Genomic DNA, 14,402 nt, shown 5'->3' on the forward strand with positions numbered 1-14,402 from the left:
GTATGCTTCTTTTTTCTTTTTCAATAGTTCCCTCATATCCCTGTTGAGCCAAGCGGGTGTCTGGGCTCCTTTTCTACTTTTTGACTGCATGGGCATGGCCTCTTTTTGAGCAGAAAGAATTGCCCCCTTAAGGAAGCACCACCATTCCTGAACTCCTAAATCGTCCAGTCACTTATCAAGAGGGGCTCTCTAACTAGTCTTTTGAGTTTGCCAAAGTCTGTACTACTAACTGAATTCCCAGCCTTTCAGTGGATGGTGAACCTATTCAGACTATAATCACTGTCGCCCAGAGTATCTCCAATCCTCAGGTCACCTGCCATGTCCTCCCCTTTGGTCAGCACTAAGTCCAGAGTGCCTTTACCCCTAGTCGGCCTTTCCACAACCTGGGTCAGGAACAGATTGTCAACAGCTGCCAAGAAGTTGGCTGACCAGCTGGGGCTGGCTGAATGGTCTTCCCAACAGATGTCAGGGTAGTTGAAGTCAACCATGACAATCAGGCCTTTAGTGCTGGCTGCCTCAGTCAGTCCCCCAGAGAATGCCTGATCACTCTCCTCTTCTTGGGAGGGAGGCCTGTAGTAGGCTCCTACCATCAGCTCTCCCTCTCCTGATCCCCCTTGAATATTGACCCAAAGGGTCTCAAGGGACCTCTCCCTGCTATCAAATGTGACTTCCTGAGATCTGATCTAAATCTGCTTTGCTGCAGTTTTAACCCACCAGCATGTGTCCAGCAAGGAAGAATGATGCTTCTTCCTTTTCTTACAGTGATCTTTCAAATATTTGACCAGGGACTCTGGACCCCCACCCACATCAGGGACACTGCTCACCTACACCAACCATGGAGATCAGAGACAATGGACAACCCCCACCCTCCTCACATGGACACTTTCTATGTAATCTGCCTGAAACGCTAGATAGAGAACCCTGACCTGTGCCCTGGGCCTCTGACATCTATACCTAGGCAGACAGAAGAGTCTGTATGCATTCTGGAATGCATGCATGCTCCTGGTTTCCCTGCCTGGGTGCATTTAGAATTGCAGGCTATCTGCAGAGTGTACAAACAGGTCTTTGCACTTATGTACAGGATAAGACATCTGAAAACCAACCAGTTGAACTTCAGACATTTCAACTTCAGCTGGTTGATTTGAACTTTTGCACACACCCTAAAGGACTGCAGTGTTTGGAAGTATTTTAGTAGCTCCATTATATTAACACATCATCATGTCTTCTTACCAGAATCTGAAATTTGCTTATATAATAAATAGAAAATAATAGCTTGCAATTATAAGGAATAACATGACATCCTTAGAGGCATGGAAATGCTTGAATTCTAAGAGTAGACTCTTTTCTAATGCCGGGCATGGGGGATGCTGACTCAGTCAGCAAGCAAGAAGAGAGCAGCTGACACGAAACAAGTATGTTGCTAATATTTACCAGCTGGCTGAATGTCAATACACCCATGGCTTCAGCTGTCTGCCACAATCCACTTAGCAACCAGTGCCTTCCCAGAGTCCACCTTGCACAGAACTTAAGCAGTCACATGTTGCCACCACCAGAGCCTGGCTATACATGAGCTATGGTAGTGGTCTCTTCTGTCTGCTGCCAAGACTTCTGGACACAAAGGCAGTAGAGAAGGGGTAAGCCATTATTTGGGCCTGCAGGCCACATACGGAATTTTGGTGAGTAGTCATGGTCCTGGTCAGAACCCCTGCCTCCTCTAAAATAGCTCACCAAATCTCCCTAAGTGGCTCCATTCGATCCGCCTGGCGGAGCAAACCGCCCGCATGGGTCCAATCTCCATGGAGTCTCCAGGATCACAGGACAGGAGTCCAGCAGTGACCAGCTGCATTCACAGAGCTTCTGCTCCTGATTGCCCCTACTGCACAGTATCTCCAGCATGGCCCCCATTGTGTGGCTCCCACCCAGCACTTGGCACCCAATATGCCCTGTGCAGCCCTGCCTGGCTCACGCTCTCCCTCCCACAGCCCTGCCCTCCAATGCTCCCCACCTTGGCAATGGCTCCACTGCCTGCTGAGCCCCAACCCGCTGCCAAGCTCCTGCTTCCACTCAGCTCTTCGTTGCAATCCCCAGCTCCTTCCAGCTGTGCCAGGGCTGCAAATGGCAGATGCTCTCTTCCCCCAGTACCATTCAGGCTGGGCTAATGCATGTCTCCACACAGCACCAGGAGTCAGGGTGTCTGCAGAAAGACCTGAGTCCCCACCAGGACTTCAGAGTTAGAGACAGCCCCTTGCATTCTGCTCTCTCTGGGGCCCTTCAGCTCCCAATGCCTGGTCCCATCATCCACAAAGCCATCACTTACTGTCTGGGTGCTGCAAGCCACCATTGCTTGGCCCAGGATCCCAGCCCTGGCCCCATGTGCCTGTTCTATCCCCAGTGCTGCTCCTTGCCCAACAATGGCCCCATCCTGGCTGGTGCCCCTGGCAGGCCATGAAACCACAACCAGCAAAGCCCAGAAGCATGGGAAATACCCATGGTAGAAAATAGGCATAGCTATAATTAGATCATCCCTGACCAGTGGCTGTCAAACCTCTTCTTGAACAGCTCCAGTAATGAAGACTCCATTACTTCCCTAGGCAATCTATTCCACTGCCTCACTATTCTCACAGAAAAGAAGTTTCTTGGAAATCCAATCTAAATTTACATTGCTACAACTTCAACCCATTGGTGCACATCCTCCTCTCTGCCACAAAAGAGAAATGTGATTTCCCCCTGCTTTATGGCAGCCCTTCAAGTATTTGAAGACAGCTGTCATGACCCCTCTTAAGCACCTTTTCAGCAAGGTGAACATGCCTAGCTCCTTCACCCTCTCCTCATATGACTTGCCTTACAAGCCTTTGATCATCTTTGTTGCCTGCTTCTGGACCCTCTCTAACTTCTCTACATCCTTTTTAAAATGTGAAACCCAGAACTGCATACACTACTCCAGATGAGGCCTAACCAGTGCTGAGTAGAGAGGCACTATAACCTTCTGTATCTTGCACCTAATGCTTCTATTGTTGGAGCCCAAAACTGCATTCACCTTTTGTGTTGCTGCATCACACTGCAGACTCATATTGAGTCTGTGATCTACCAAGACTGGCAAGTCCTTTTCCATAGTGTTGCCAGGTGTCACCCATTTTATATCTGTGTTTTGATTATTCCTCCCAAGATGTAGCACCTTGCATTTGTCCACATTGAACTTCATCCTGTTAGCTCTAGCCAAACTTTCCAAACTGTTGAGAACTTTCTGAATTGTGCTTGCATCCTCCAAAGTGTTCACAGTCCTTCCCAGTTTCATGTCATCCTCAGACTTGCTCAAGACACTTTCTATGGTAGAATGCAAATTGTTAATAATCATGTTGAACAGCATCAGGCCCAAGACAGACCCAATGTCTGAACCACATTTCTGTATCTGAACACCACTGAACCAGAATAAATTAAAATTCAGACATGACTATATATTTTGCAGCTTCGGCCTCTCTCCTTTCTCCAACAGAAGCATTGCACCTTTGTTCAGCTGTGCACTTTTGATCATCTATATTTTGAAAGTTAATAACAAGTGCAATAAAACACAAATTAAATAAAACTAAATTTAATACTATACTCTTAGCTTGGCAAATCATCTGAAAGAAATATTTGAAAGTTTACCAAATAGATCAAACAGTGATCTTTTCCAGACTCTGGTTTTATCATCATGTTTCTTAAGCAATGATATATCACTTTTGGCCACTACAGGTCAGATAACTACCAGTCAGAGGACTTGAAGATTGTTGTTGTCGTTGTTGTTGGAGTATTGGTTTTGTTTTTGTTGATGCATGTATCTTGCGATGATTTTCGGTTGTTGAAAAACCACTCAGTTTCACCTCCTTCTATTTCTTGAAACAGATGGGTCCAATTCTTCTCCCACACACAAAAGAATTGAAACTTGTATTTGAGGGCAAAGTTGGGCCCATGTGATTTTGCAGACTGAATTATACATTCCTTGACATTTTAGAATAAACATTTTGTATTTTTGTCATAACAAATGTTCCAAAAAATCCATTTGGATATTTTTAAGTAACAGAACTGCCAAAAAAAAAGGCTAGGACTTTGTGTGTGTCCTTCACACACACTGCTTATGGTTTTCCTTTGAAATCCTGCAGGTCTCATATTGTAACATGAAATGAAATGGTGGTGCTTTGTGTTTTTAACAGATATTAGTGCTGTTTGACAGTCACCTACCAGATACATCTTGGCCTGCTTTTTCTCCTCAGAAATGTTAAAAATCCTATTGCAATTATTTTACTGGGATAATAATAAGATTAATTTATTTTAGTAAGTTACAATGAGAGCAATGAGTTAGTTTGCATCCTGCTCCAGAGAGAGTAAACATCTTGGAAATGTGTCCAAACATACCTCTGTCTTGGGGCTTGTTTTTATTATTAACTTAAATAACAACTCACCATAAACCCCAGTCTGTGCTTTAAACAACAGTTAACTGTGTCTCATGTTTCCCTGATGGTTCCTTCTGCTCTGTCTCCTGCTTTCTGACTCTCGGAGATGTACATGCATCCTGCCTGGAACAAAGAGTGCTCTGCTATGACAGTGTATAGGCAAAATTAAGGACAACTTTTGCCAGTACACTCCGATGAGAGTTCTATTGGCTAATAATCTTCAGCACAAGACTCTTTAAGATCACTGGGTATGTCTACATGAGACATAGTACTGTGCATTACCATAGTTTCTTCACAGTAAGCGTACATATCTACATGTATGTACACTTACTGCGCAGTAAAAACTAGGTCTGTGCGAAATTTCACCAGCTGTTTCGTTTCATAGTTCATAATTTCATAGTTTCTAGGGGCAGAACAGACCTGAACAGATCATCAAGTCTGACCCCCTGCCCTGGCCAGGAATAAGTGCTGGGATCATAATACCCCAGCCAGATATCTATCCAGCCTCCTCTTGAAGCCCCCCAAGGTAGGAGAGAGCACCACCTCCCTTGGGAGCCCATTCCAGAGCCTGGCAGCCCCAACCATAAAGTAATGCTTCCTGGTATCAAGCCTGAACCTACTTTCAATCAATTTGTGGTCATTATTCTTTGTTATCCCAGGTGGTGCCCGGGGGAACAGAGTCTCACCTATTTTCTGCTGGTACCCCCTGAAGAGATTATAGATGGCCACCAGATCCCCTCTCAGTCTTCTCTTGTGGAGGCTGAATAGATTCAGGCCCTTTAGTCTATCTTCATAGGGCCTGGCCTACTGCCCCCTGACCATGCGAGTGGCTCTCCTCTGGACACTCTCAAGGTGAGCCACATCCCTCCTGAAGTGCAGTGCCCAGAACTGGATGCATTACTCCAACTGCGGCCTGACCAGTGCTGTATAGAGGGGAAGAATCACCTCCCTGGACCTGCTTGTGCTGCATCTGTAGATTCATGACAAGGTGTGGTTAGCCTTACTGACCGCTTCCCGCATTGGCAGCTCATGTCCATCCTGGAGTCAACAATGACGCCAAGATCCCTTTCAGCCACTGGGTTGTTGAGAAGGGTGTTCCCCAGCCTATAGGTGCATTGCTGGTTCCTTATCCCTAGATGCAGCACTTTGTACTTGTCTGCATTGAATTCCATTCTGTTCTCATCTGCCCACCTCTGCAACCTGTTAAGATCTAGTTGAATTCTGTCCCACCCCTCCAGTGCCCATTTCTCCCCACATCTTTTTGTCATCAGAGAATTTGGGCAACATGTTTTCCACGCCCACCTCCAAGTCACTGATAAAGATGTCGAATAGCACAAGCCCAAGGACCGAGCCCTGGGGAACTCCACTGCCCACATCCCTCCAGGTCCAAAATGATCCATCCACCACCACTCTCTGGGTGTGACCATCAAGCCAATTTGCCAGCCATCTGACTGTGAAGGCATCAATGCTGCAGTCACCTAGTTTTGTTATGAGCATGGGGTGAAACAGTGTCAAAAGTCTTCTTGAAGTCCAAGTAGACTATATCCACCTCAACGCCCGTATCCAAGGACTTTTGTGACCTGGTCATAAAAGGAATCAAGGTTAGTCAGGAGGGATCTGCCCACAGTGAACCCCGTGTTGTTTGCCCCTGAGCATTACCTTCCAAGCTGGGCCCCTGCAGATGTGCTCCTTGATAATTTTCTCAAGGTCTTCCCAAGGACTGTGATACTAACTGGCCTATAGTTACCCGGATCCTCCTTTCTCCCCTTCTTGTAAGTGGGGACCACACTGGCCCTTTTCCAGTCCTCTGGGACCTGGCCAGAGCACACAGAGGCTTGAGAACCCAGTGGGCTGGGAACCCAGTGGCTTGCTTCCACCAGACAAGGGAACCCAGTAGCTTGCAACCCGGTGGATGGAGGTCTTGTGCAGCCTGGGGACTGGGCTTTCCCTCCACCAAGCATGGTTCCCAGCTGTTTGCAGCCCCGTGGAACTGAGCCTGGTGGGGGGTAGTGGAGCACAGCGCCAGAGCTGTGCTCCGCTTCCTGCACCGGCTCAGCTCCCAAGGCCAGTCCCAGGCAGCAGCAGCAGCACCAGCCTCCTGCCTCACCCTCAGGAGGTCTGTGGGGCTCTGCCAGACTCCTCCCCAGGGTGCAGGCCCCGATCTACCTGTGATCAGAGGAGGTTACTCCTCCTCCAGTTTCATGCTTCCATATTATAGCCTGGGCGAAACGTCAAAACCGTCAAAACCGTCAAGAATGACAGGAAGCTCAGCCAGTAGTCACCTGGGCCCAGCCTTGCCCACCTAACTTACCATGGTTCCTGGGCACCTGTGCATGCTAGACCCCTAATCTAAGGCCGGGCAGTGCATGGCCCCGGTACAGAGCATCTTATCTCTGAAATGTTGCAAAGTCTCACAAAAAGCTTCTGTTTCATGGCTCTGCAGGTCCTGCATCTGGATGTGGGGGAAAGGCCACATTTTGCATGTGGGAATGCTGACTCAGCATCACCACCACCCACCACTAGGGCCCTGCAGATGTGCTGGCTCCACCAGAGGTTCATGATGGACTTCACCCTCCTCCTACAGTGGCTGGTGTCAGCCATGGAGGTGTGTGTGGTGGACACAAGGCCTGGCAAAGAGGAGGATGTTGCCTGTGAGGGTGCATGGGCATGGCAGGAAGAGGTGTGGGACTGTTACGAGGAGATGCTGGACTAGGGGGACTAGGAGTTCTGGGCCAAGCCGCTGGACCTGGAGTGTGAGTGGCTCCAGGGGGTGCGGGAGCAGAATGTCATCCTGGGTCAGGCAGTGAAGGCCAAAGACAATGACTGTTAGGTGCTGGACACCATTCTGGCCCTGGTGGTCATGTTCATGCTGCCCACTGCCCAGCCCCTGACCCTAGCCCTGCACGCCCCCTGGCAGCTGCCCATGGCCCTACAGCAGGCCCCGACCTGGGCCTGGGAGGAGGTCCTCCATTGCCTCCTGCCACCAGGAGCCCCTGGACCTGTGTCCACCCCGGATGCCCTGCCACCCAGCCCCCCAACCTAGGCCCAATCCCACCACTCTTCCCAGCTCCACACAGGCAAAGAACTGGAGCTGCCTGAAGTGATGTAAGGGGAATAAAGACTTGTTTTTCTAACACCTGTGTGCAGTAAGTCTGGGGATCTGTGGGTGGTGGAGCAGGTTGGAGAAGGGAGTGCAAAAGGAGGTGGTCAGATAGGGACTCCTGCACCCAGTGCCCTGGCCCCTACTGGCAGGTGAGTGACTATCTTGGGGCCTCAGTAAAGGGGGGCTGCTGCTTCCACCACAGGTAGTGCTCCCACTGCCAGGCATCCTCCATGTGCCATGCCTTTTCCACCCAGGCCTCAAGGAACAGCTCCTCCTGGTCCTTGCAGATGTGAGTCCCATCCCATCCCATCCCATCCCAGGGCCCCGATATATTCAGGGAATCCCAGGACATGGAACCCCATGATCACCACCAGGGGGTTGTGGACATATAGCACAGTGTCCCTCAGCACGTCCTGGAGGGTTCTACATACCTCCAGTATGGCCTCCCTGGGGTTGACCTTCCCCATAATGAACAGGTGTCCAACATATCAGAGGCTGGCAAGCGTGGCCAGCTTCAGCATGGCAAGGACCAGCTAGGTGTCCACAGGGAAGGCTGGGTGCATGCTGGTGTCCTGCTGCTCCAGGTGGGCCTGGAGCTTTTGGAGCAGGTCCCAGAAGGTAACCTGGGTCAAAAGGAAGCCATCTAGCCACTGATCATCATCTGGATGTGCTGGATGATATGCAGCCCCCAATGCTGGCTGGCCCAGCGGGCCCAGAGGCAGTGGGGCTGGAGACCCAGGAGGGCAATGGTGGCTCCAGCAGTGGCATCATGGAGCCCCTCATTGGCATCCCTGTCAGTGGTAGTGGTGTGACAGCAGCCTTGAGATGACGGTCAGTGGCCAGGCAGGCAATCACTCTGTGTGGGGGAGCCAGGCAGGGTGAGATGGCTGTGGGCCAGGCAGCAGTTGGTGCAGAGGGTCATTGGGGGCAGCACAGAAGCCAGAAGGAGTGTAGGGCACTGGTCATTGCTACCCGGGGCAGGGGATACAGCAGCCATAGCATATGGAGGCAGAGTGGCCAAAGAGAGAGCTGTTGCATGCTGTCCCTGTGCTTGGCACACTGCTCCTTGCATGGAAGGGGCAGGCCAGAGAGCAGAGAGCAAGGCTGGCTTTTGAAGATGGCTGCCAGGTGCTGACAGCTGCATCCAGAGGCTACAGCTCCCCTCAGTAACAGCAGGTGCCCATTGCAGGACTGCAGGAAACTGGGTGCAAATCTTCTCCCTAATCCATGCATGTATAGATGCCTGCCTGAAAGGTCTTACACCAGATTATTTTACACCAGTGTAAACTTAGGATGGAGTAAATGCATAAGTAGATGTGTCCAGTGTCTCTTAACAAGGTTCTAGAAACTTTTCTCCTGTTACCAATATGTTACAAAGAAATGTTTGCCTTTGAGATAAGAGGTATCAGAAGTTCCATACTCAAGGGGAAATGGACTATTGACTGTCTGTCTAATGCCTAAAATGATAACATCATGTGAGATGTCACCACTGTCAAATCTGAACTCAAGCTGAAACCCTGGCTTGGCCACAGACCAGCCTAAATCTCTTCCAGAAATAAACACAGCCTCCTCACCCATTTCTAATACCCATAAAAGGGGAATGTCAAGATGTCAAGTGCATCACATTTACTGCACAGAGTCATCCATCAAGAAACCAACCAGCACTTATATGCATACATCTTTTAAATTGCTGCAGCATCTCTGTGTATTGGCAGAAGGATGACTCCTGATCTGTGTGTTCAATGAGCTGTTATTAGGCAACATGAATGTGATGTCATAGTTTTTCCAAGAATCTTATCCACTTTGTGTAGATTGTCTTGAAGGAGCTATTATTTGGTGCATTTGGGAGCCAAAAATAATTAAACTACAACATAGCTTAGTACTCAAACTTCACCTTCATGAATCTGAGTTCCTTTTTATAGGACATGAACTTGTTCACTTGAATGGTGATGGCACTCCCTGGAAAAGTTCACTTATTGCAATTAATTAAGCATGTGTAACATGAAATCTCTTGCAGCAGATATTCAGCTGAAAACTTATCCTTTCTTAGGATAAAAATGAGGTTAAACCAACTTAAATCACTAATAATAGCTTTAAAAAGTATTTCTTTCTAATTTGAAGAGTTATGATTGCTGGACTGAAGGAGCCTTCCAACTACAAACTCAAAAACACCTTCAGTTTTTCTTATGTAGACAAAGCCCTGTTGTCTTTAAAACTATAATCTCACTATAGCTTAACTAAGGCTCAAGATTCTTTACCAAGAAGCCTATATGCTTGAAGTAAAATGTCTGTAAACCCTTTTTATGCTTTCTTATGGCTCGATACTTATACAAAAAGTCAAATTCATGTTGCTCACATGTTCACAATTACTCTTATTGAGAAATCTAATTACCTGGTCTGTGGTTGGAAGCAGGTATTAAGATGTCCAAATTTAAATCTATGAACAAACATAACCTTTATCCACTTCAAGGAACAGTACAGAAGTTCAATCAAACCTAAATCAATATGAATTGGGTGTACCTTCACCAGGTCTATCTTAGACTGCTTGCACCATTTTTAGACTGGTCTATATGCACTAAACTTCTGTATGGTTACCAGGTGAGAGTGATTTCTGTCCACTTAGACTGGTCTAAGTGTAATGTCTGTACCTGCTCTAAAAGAAGATAGGAGTTCTGCCAGTCAGGACCATAAATTAGTTGTGTTGAATGTGAATGATCCTGTAGCAACACAAGTTTAGCCATGAACACCACATGCCCTGGAGGCTGGAGGGCATGGCGAGCTCCAGCAGGTGGCAATGGCGCTGTCGGCAGTGAGGACAGCTGGGGTGGCGGGGTGGGGGGTGAGTGCTGACCAGTGGTCTGCAACCACCCACAGACACCCCCAGCAGCATTGGCGGCAGCCAGTGGTGATCACAGAACGCCCACAGACACCACCAGCACTATCGATGGCCGGTGTAGTGAGCGGCAACCACCCACAGGCACTGCGAGCTGTGTCGGTGGCACCTTTTCATAGGGGGTGCACCACCATGCTCAGGGCGTGCACATGCACCTGTGTGCATCCCCTATACATCACCAATGGATTTAGCTAAAATGCTGTAACATTAATCCTGATGAAACAAGATTAAAGTTGCAGTAGTTTAGCTGTACTTGTATTGCTACAAAAGCCTGCAGATGTAACAGTTACTTGTAACAGCTAATTATATCAATTAATACAGATACAACCGCTGCATCTATCTGTACTCCAGATTGCAAAGGCACAATGCTTTTTATATTTTACATATATAAAAGATAGTCGATAGAAATTTTGGACCGTTATACCATACCTATTTGAAAAGGAGATATACTTAATTTGAAAATATGTCTGGATTTGCTTTCTGCTTTTTTATTTTGAGGTAAGTTTAAAAGCTACAGCATATGGAAAATACAGCTTTAAACTTTATTTAAAATATTTAAAAGAATAACAAAGTAGTGCTTGCAACTTATATTATTACACTGTCCTGCAGATTCAGAGGGCTACATAGGACTTTGTAATCAGTAAAAACTGATTAAATTACAGAGCAATCAAAGATAATTCCATAGATCCCATTGATAAATTCAACAGTAGTTCTGCCTGACATCTTACTGACACCTCTCTCACTCCTATATGAAAATCTTATAGTCAGACCATTGTGCCAAAATGGATCAGGAATGGAGGCCAAAGTTTGCAGAATGGCATATAAGATGCAGACTCTGGTAAACTCTTCAAATTTGGAATTAATTTTCAGAATTTTTCAATTTTATAACTCCTATTAGGCATTGTAAGGGAGCTCTGCTTATTTTTACCTTACAGACAAGGAAACCAAGTTATAGAGAGATTAAATGGTTTGTATAAGGCCACACAGCAAGTCAGGAATGGAATGGGGTTACAACTCTGAAGTTCCTGGCTCCCAGTCCTCTATCAGGCCACTGGAACACCCTGCTTCTGTAGTGGTCAGGACACAAGCCAAGGAAAGCCAAGACATTCTAGGATAAATTGGCACAAAGGTTTCTCTGCAGTTTTTTTAACATTTTTTTTTTATTATGTAGTGAATGCTGTACCAAACTATCCTATCTTGGAAGGACAGAAAGTAGCCACTTACATTGATAGGCATTTTGTAGCATTGAAGATCAGTCTGAAAAACTGGCAGATAAATCAAACTATTTTAAAAATGTCACAAAGAAAGTTAAAGTTTCTAAAATAACACACTTTTATAAATATCATTGCCTGTACCAAATATCACTGAATAAGTTACATATTTCTCTATTTCTCTCTCTGTGTCTCATACCTAGCTAACTAGACAGACAGACAGATAATAAATTTGACTGCCAGTGTTATAGCTGATATCACTGTCTTTATCCTCCAAGCTATCTAAAAAAGAGGGGGCTTTAATCATTTACATAAAGCCATAAGCTCACATAGCCAAAAACAGTTCATTGATATCTATTCTGCATGTTAGTCTCTGGCCTTTAGGGAAGCAAAAGGACCATTCAGCATGCAGAAAACAGAATTTTAAAAAATCCTTGGAAAATCTGTTCACTGCTGGCAGTATTAAGTCCATGGTATATTTTTGTGGCTTGGGACTGTTGGAGAACTGTGCAAAAAGTTGAAACTGGGCCTCTGGGTCCCTAGTGGCAGAGTTAGTGTAATGTTACAGGAATGTTCGTGTTTTCTGAACACAAGGAAGACTCCAGCAGTTGATTCCTGCTCCTTTTCTCTCCCCATTCTTCATTCTTCCGCAGATATGTCAGTTATTTAATCAGAATAAATGAGCTCAAGTAAGCATTTGAACCAAATCTGGGACATAGAAATATTTAGGTATTTCTCAACCACACACACAGCATGCCCACCCTTTTGCACTGTTGACTTTGGAACATTGGACTCCTGAAGCCTTGAATCTTCTCAGGGTTGGGGAGGCCTGGGGTAAGCAGAAGAGTTTGCAGCATAAGAAATGGACTAAACACTGTGCTCCAAAAGACAACAACATACACAAAGGAGAGCAAAGATTCATAAAAGTGACCACATGAATCCCTGCACCCCTCCCTCCCCCAAGAAATGGTAACAACTCAATGGCTAAAAGGCAAACACAATGGGAAACTAAGGCAGCAAAACAGGCATTCCCCCAAAGCATGCTCAAGGACAGCTGAACCAAACTTGTCAGATGAATGCACACAACTTTACTTCATGCTATAAGATTTTCCGAAAGGATTTTTTGAGTGTCTGTATGTTTGGATGCCCAGATTGAGACACCTTCAGGAGACACGATTTTCAGAAAATGCTGACTATCTCTGCTTCTAAAACTCCAGCTGCTTTTAAATGGTATCTAGTTCAGCCTCTTACAATAGAGGCATCCAAAATTACTAGTCACTTCTGAAAATCTTAACTTGAAAAGATCCAGGTTCTAAACTGCATTGCTCTTCCTCCATACAGATTCTTTCCACAGATACTAGGGACAGAAGTTACGCATAAACCAGTTTAAATGATCAGAAACTGGTTTAAACCTGTATCAGAACAGAAGTTCAGTGCACATAAACCAGTTTCAAAATGGCTGAAACTGGTTTAAGATAAACCTGGTTGAATGTAGTATCAGACTTAAGTGATTTAGGTCAAACCAGTTTATGGATCTTCTATCCCAGACCCCTTCCTAGTTCAAGTTAAATCAGAGTCCCCCAGCATCCCAGCATGCTTTTCAGCGCTGGGCTGGGCTGGGCTGTTTGCTCCAGAAAGCAGGGCTGGCTCCACCCCTCTGCTCCCTAGTTGGGGCAGCAAGGGCTGGCTCATTGGCCTCAGTAGCTGGCTGGATCTCCCTCGCAACCCCCTGCTCAGGCAGAGCATGCCTGACCACACCCCCTCCGCTCCAGCAGGGCTTTCTCTCTTCCCTCCCCTTTGGCAGTAGCTGACAGGTGTGCTCTAGTGCCCCTCCCTGCCCCCCGGCTTCTACCTTGAGCCACTGCAGGCATGTGGCTGCATTTCCTGAATCAAAAGTGAATGTGTGTTAATTTGTTTATCAGTTTAATCCCTACAGCTTAGACCAGCCTGCAAAGACTGAATCAATTCAGCCTTGGGCTTTTTGACTCTCTGTACTTAGCCAGAGGGATCTTTCACTCCAAGGTTTAGCTAAGTGAACCAGCGTTCCCTCTAAGCTGCATGGTGTGTACAGCTGCACAGGCGTGCCTGGCAGCGCGGCATGAACACGCCTGCATGGCCGCACACGCCACACAGCTTAGAGGGAACGCTGAAGTGAACAACCTATTGAATGAAAAGGTTATAATTACTGATACTGCATTTACATTGTTGGCAATCAATCCTTAACATCTCATATGCATAGAAGTTTAAAAAAAGCTTATAAACCAAGAAGAAAGGGTAAAAACAATCATGTTTATTCATGCAAGCTGCAAGGGGATGGGATACTTTGCTGAAGTGAAGAATTAAATCTATAATCATGAATTCCAGAACTAGAACAGAACTCCATTGCTAGATACAGACATTCAAAAAGCCTGAGGTGGAATTGATTTAGGTTACACAGTTTTCTGTAAGTGGCATAGTTTAGGTTAGTAGCAAATGAAACACACAGGGCACAGAGAAGAGCAGCTCCCCATTGTAAGTGTTGACACTTTTCAGGAAGCATTCTGAGTTACAAAAACCTCTGGACCAAACAGAAGTTCACTGTTGGATCCAGGGAAGATGGAGGGTTGGGGAACCCAGCTGCTGCCTGCAAGCCTGCAGCCAGTTTCACCTAGCAACAGCCCCTCCTCCATCCCAGCCCAGGTGCTATTTTCAGAATGGGGGGGGGGGAGGGAGCAAAGGGAGCTCATTCTAGGGGTTCCACAGCCAGCGCTGGAGGGGGGGGGGGG

The sequence above is a fragment of the Alligator sinensis genome, unplaced genomic scaffold (genome assembly GCF_000455745.1).
Source record: "Alligator sinensis unplaced genomic scaffold, ASM45574v1 scaffold197_1, whole genome shotgun sequence".
NCBI classification, from domain to species: domain Eukaryota; kingdom Metazoa; phylum Chordata; order Crocodylia; family Alligatoridae; genus Alligator; species Alligator sinensis.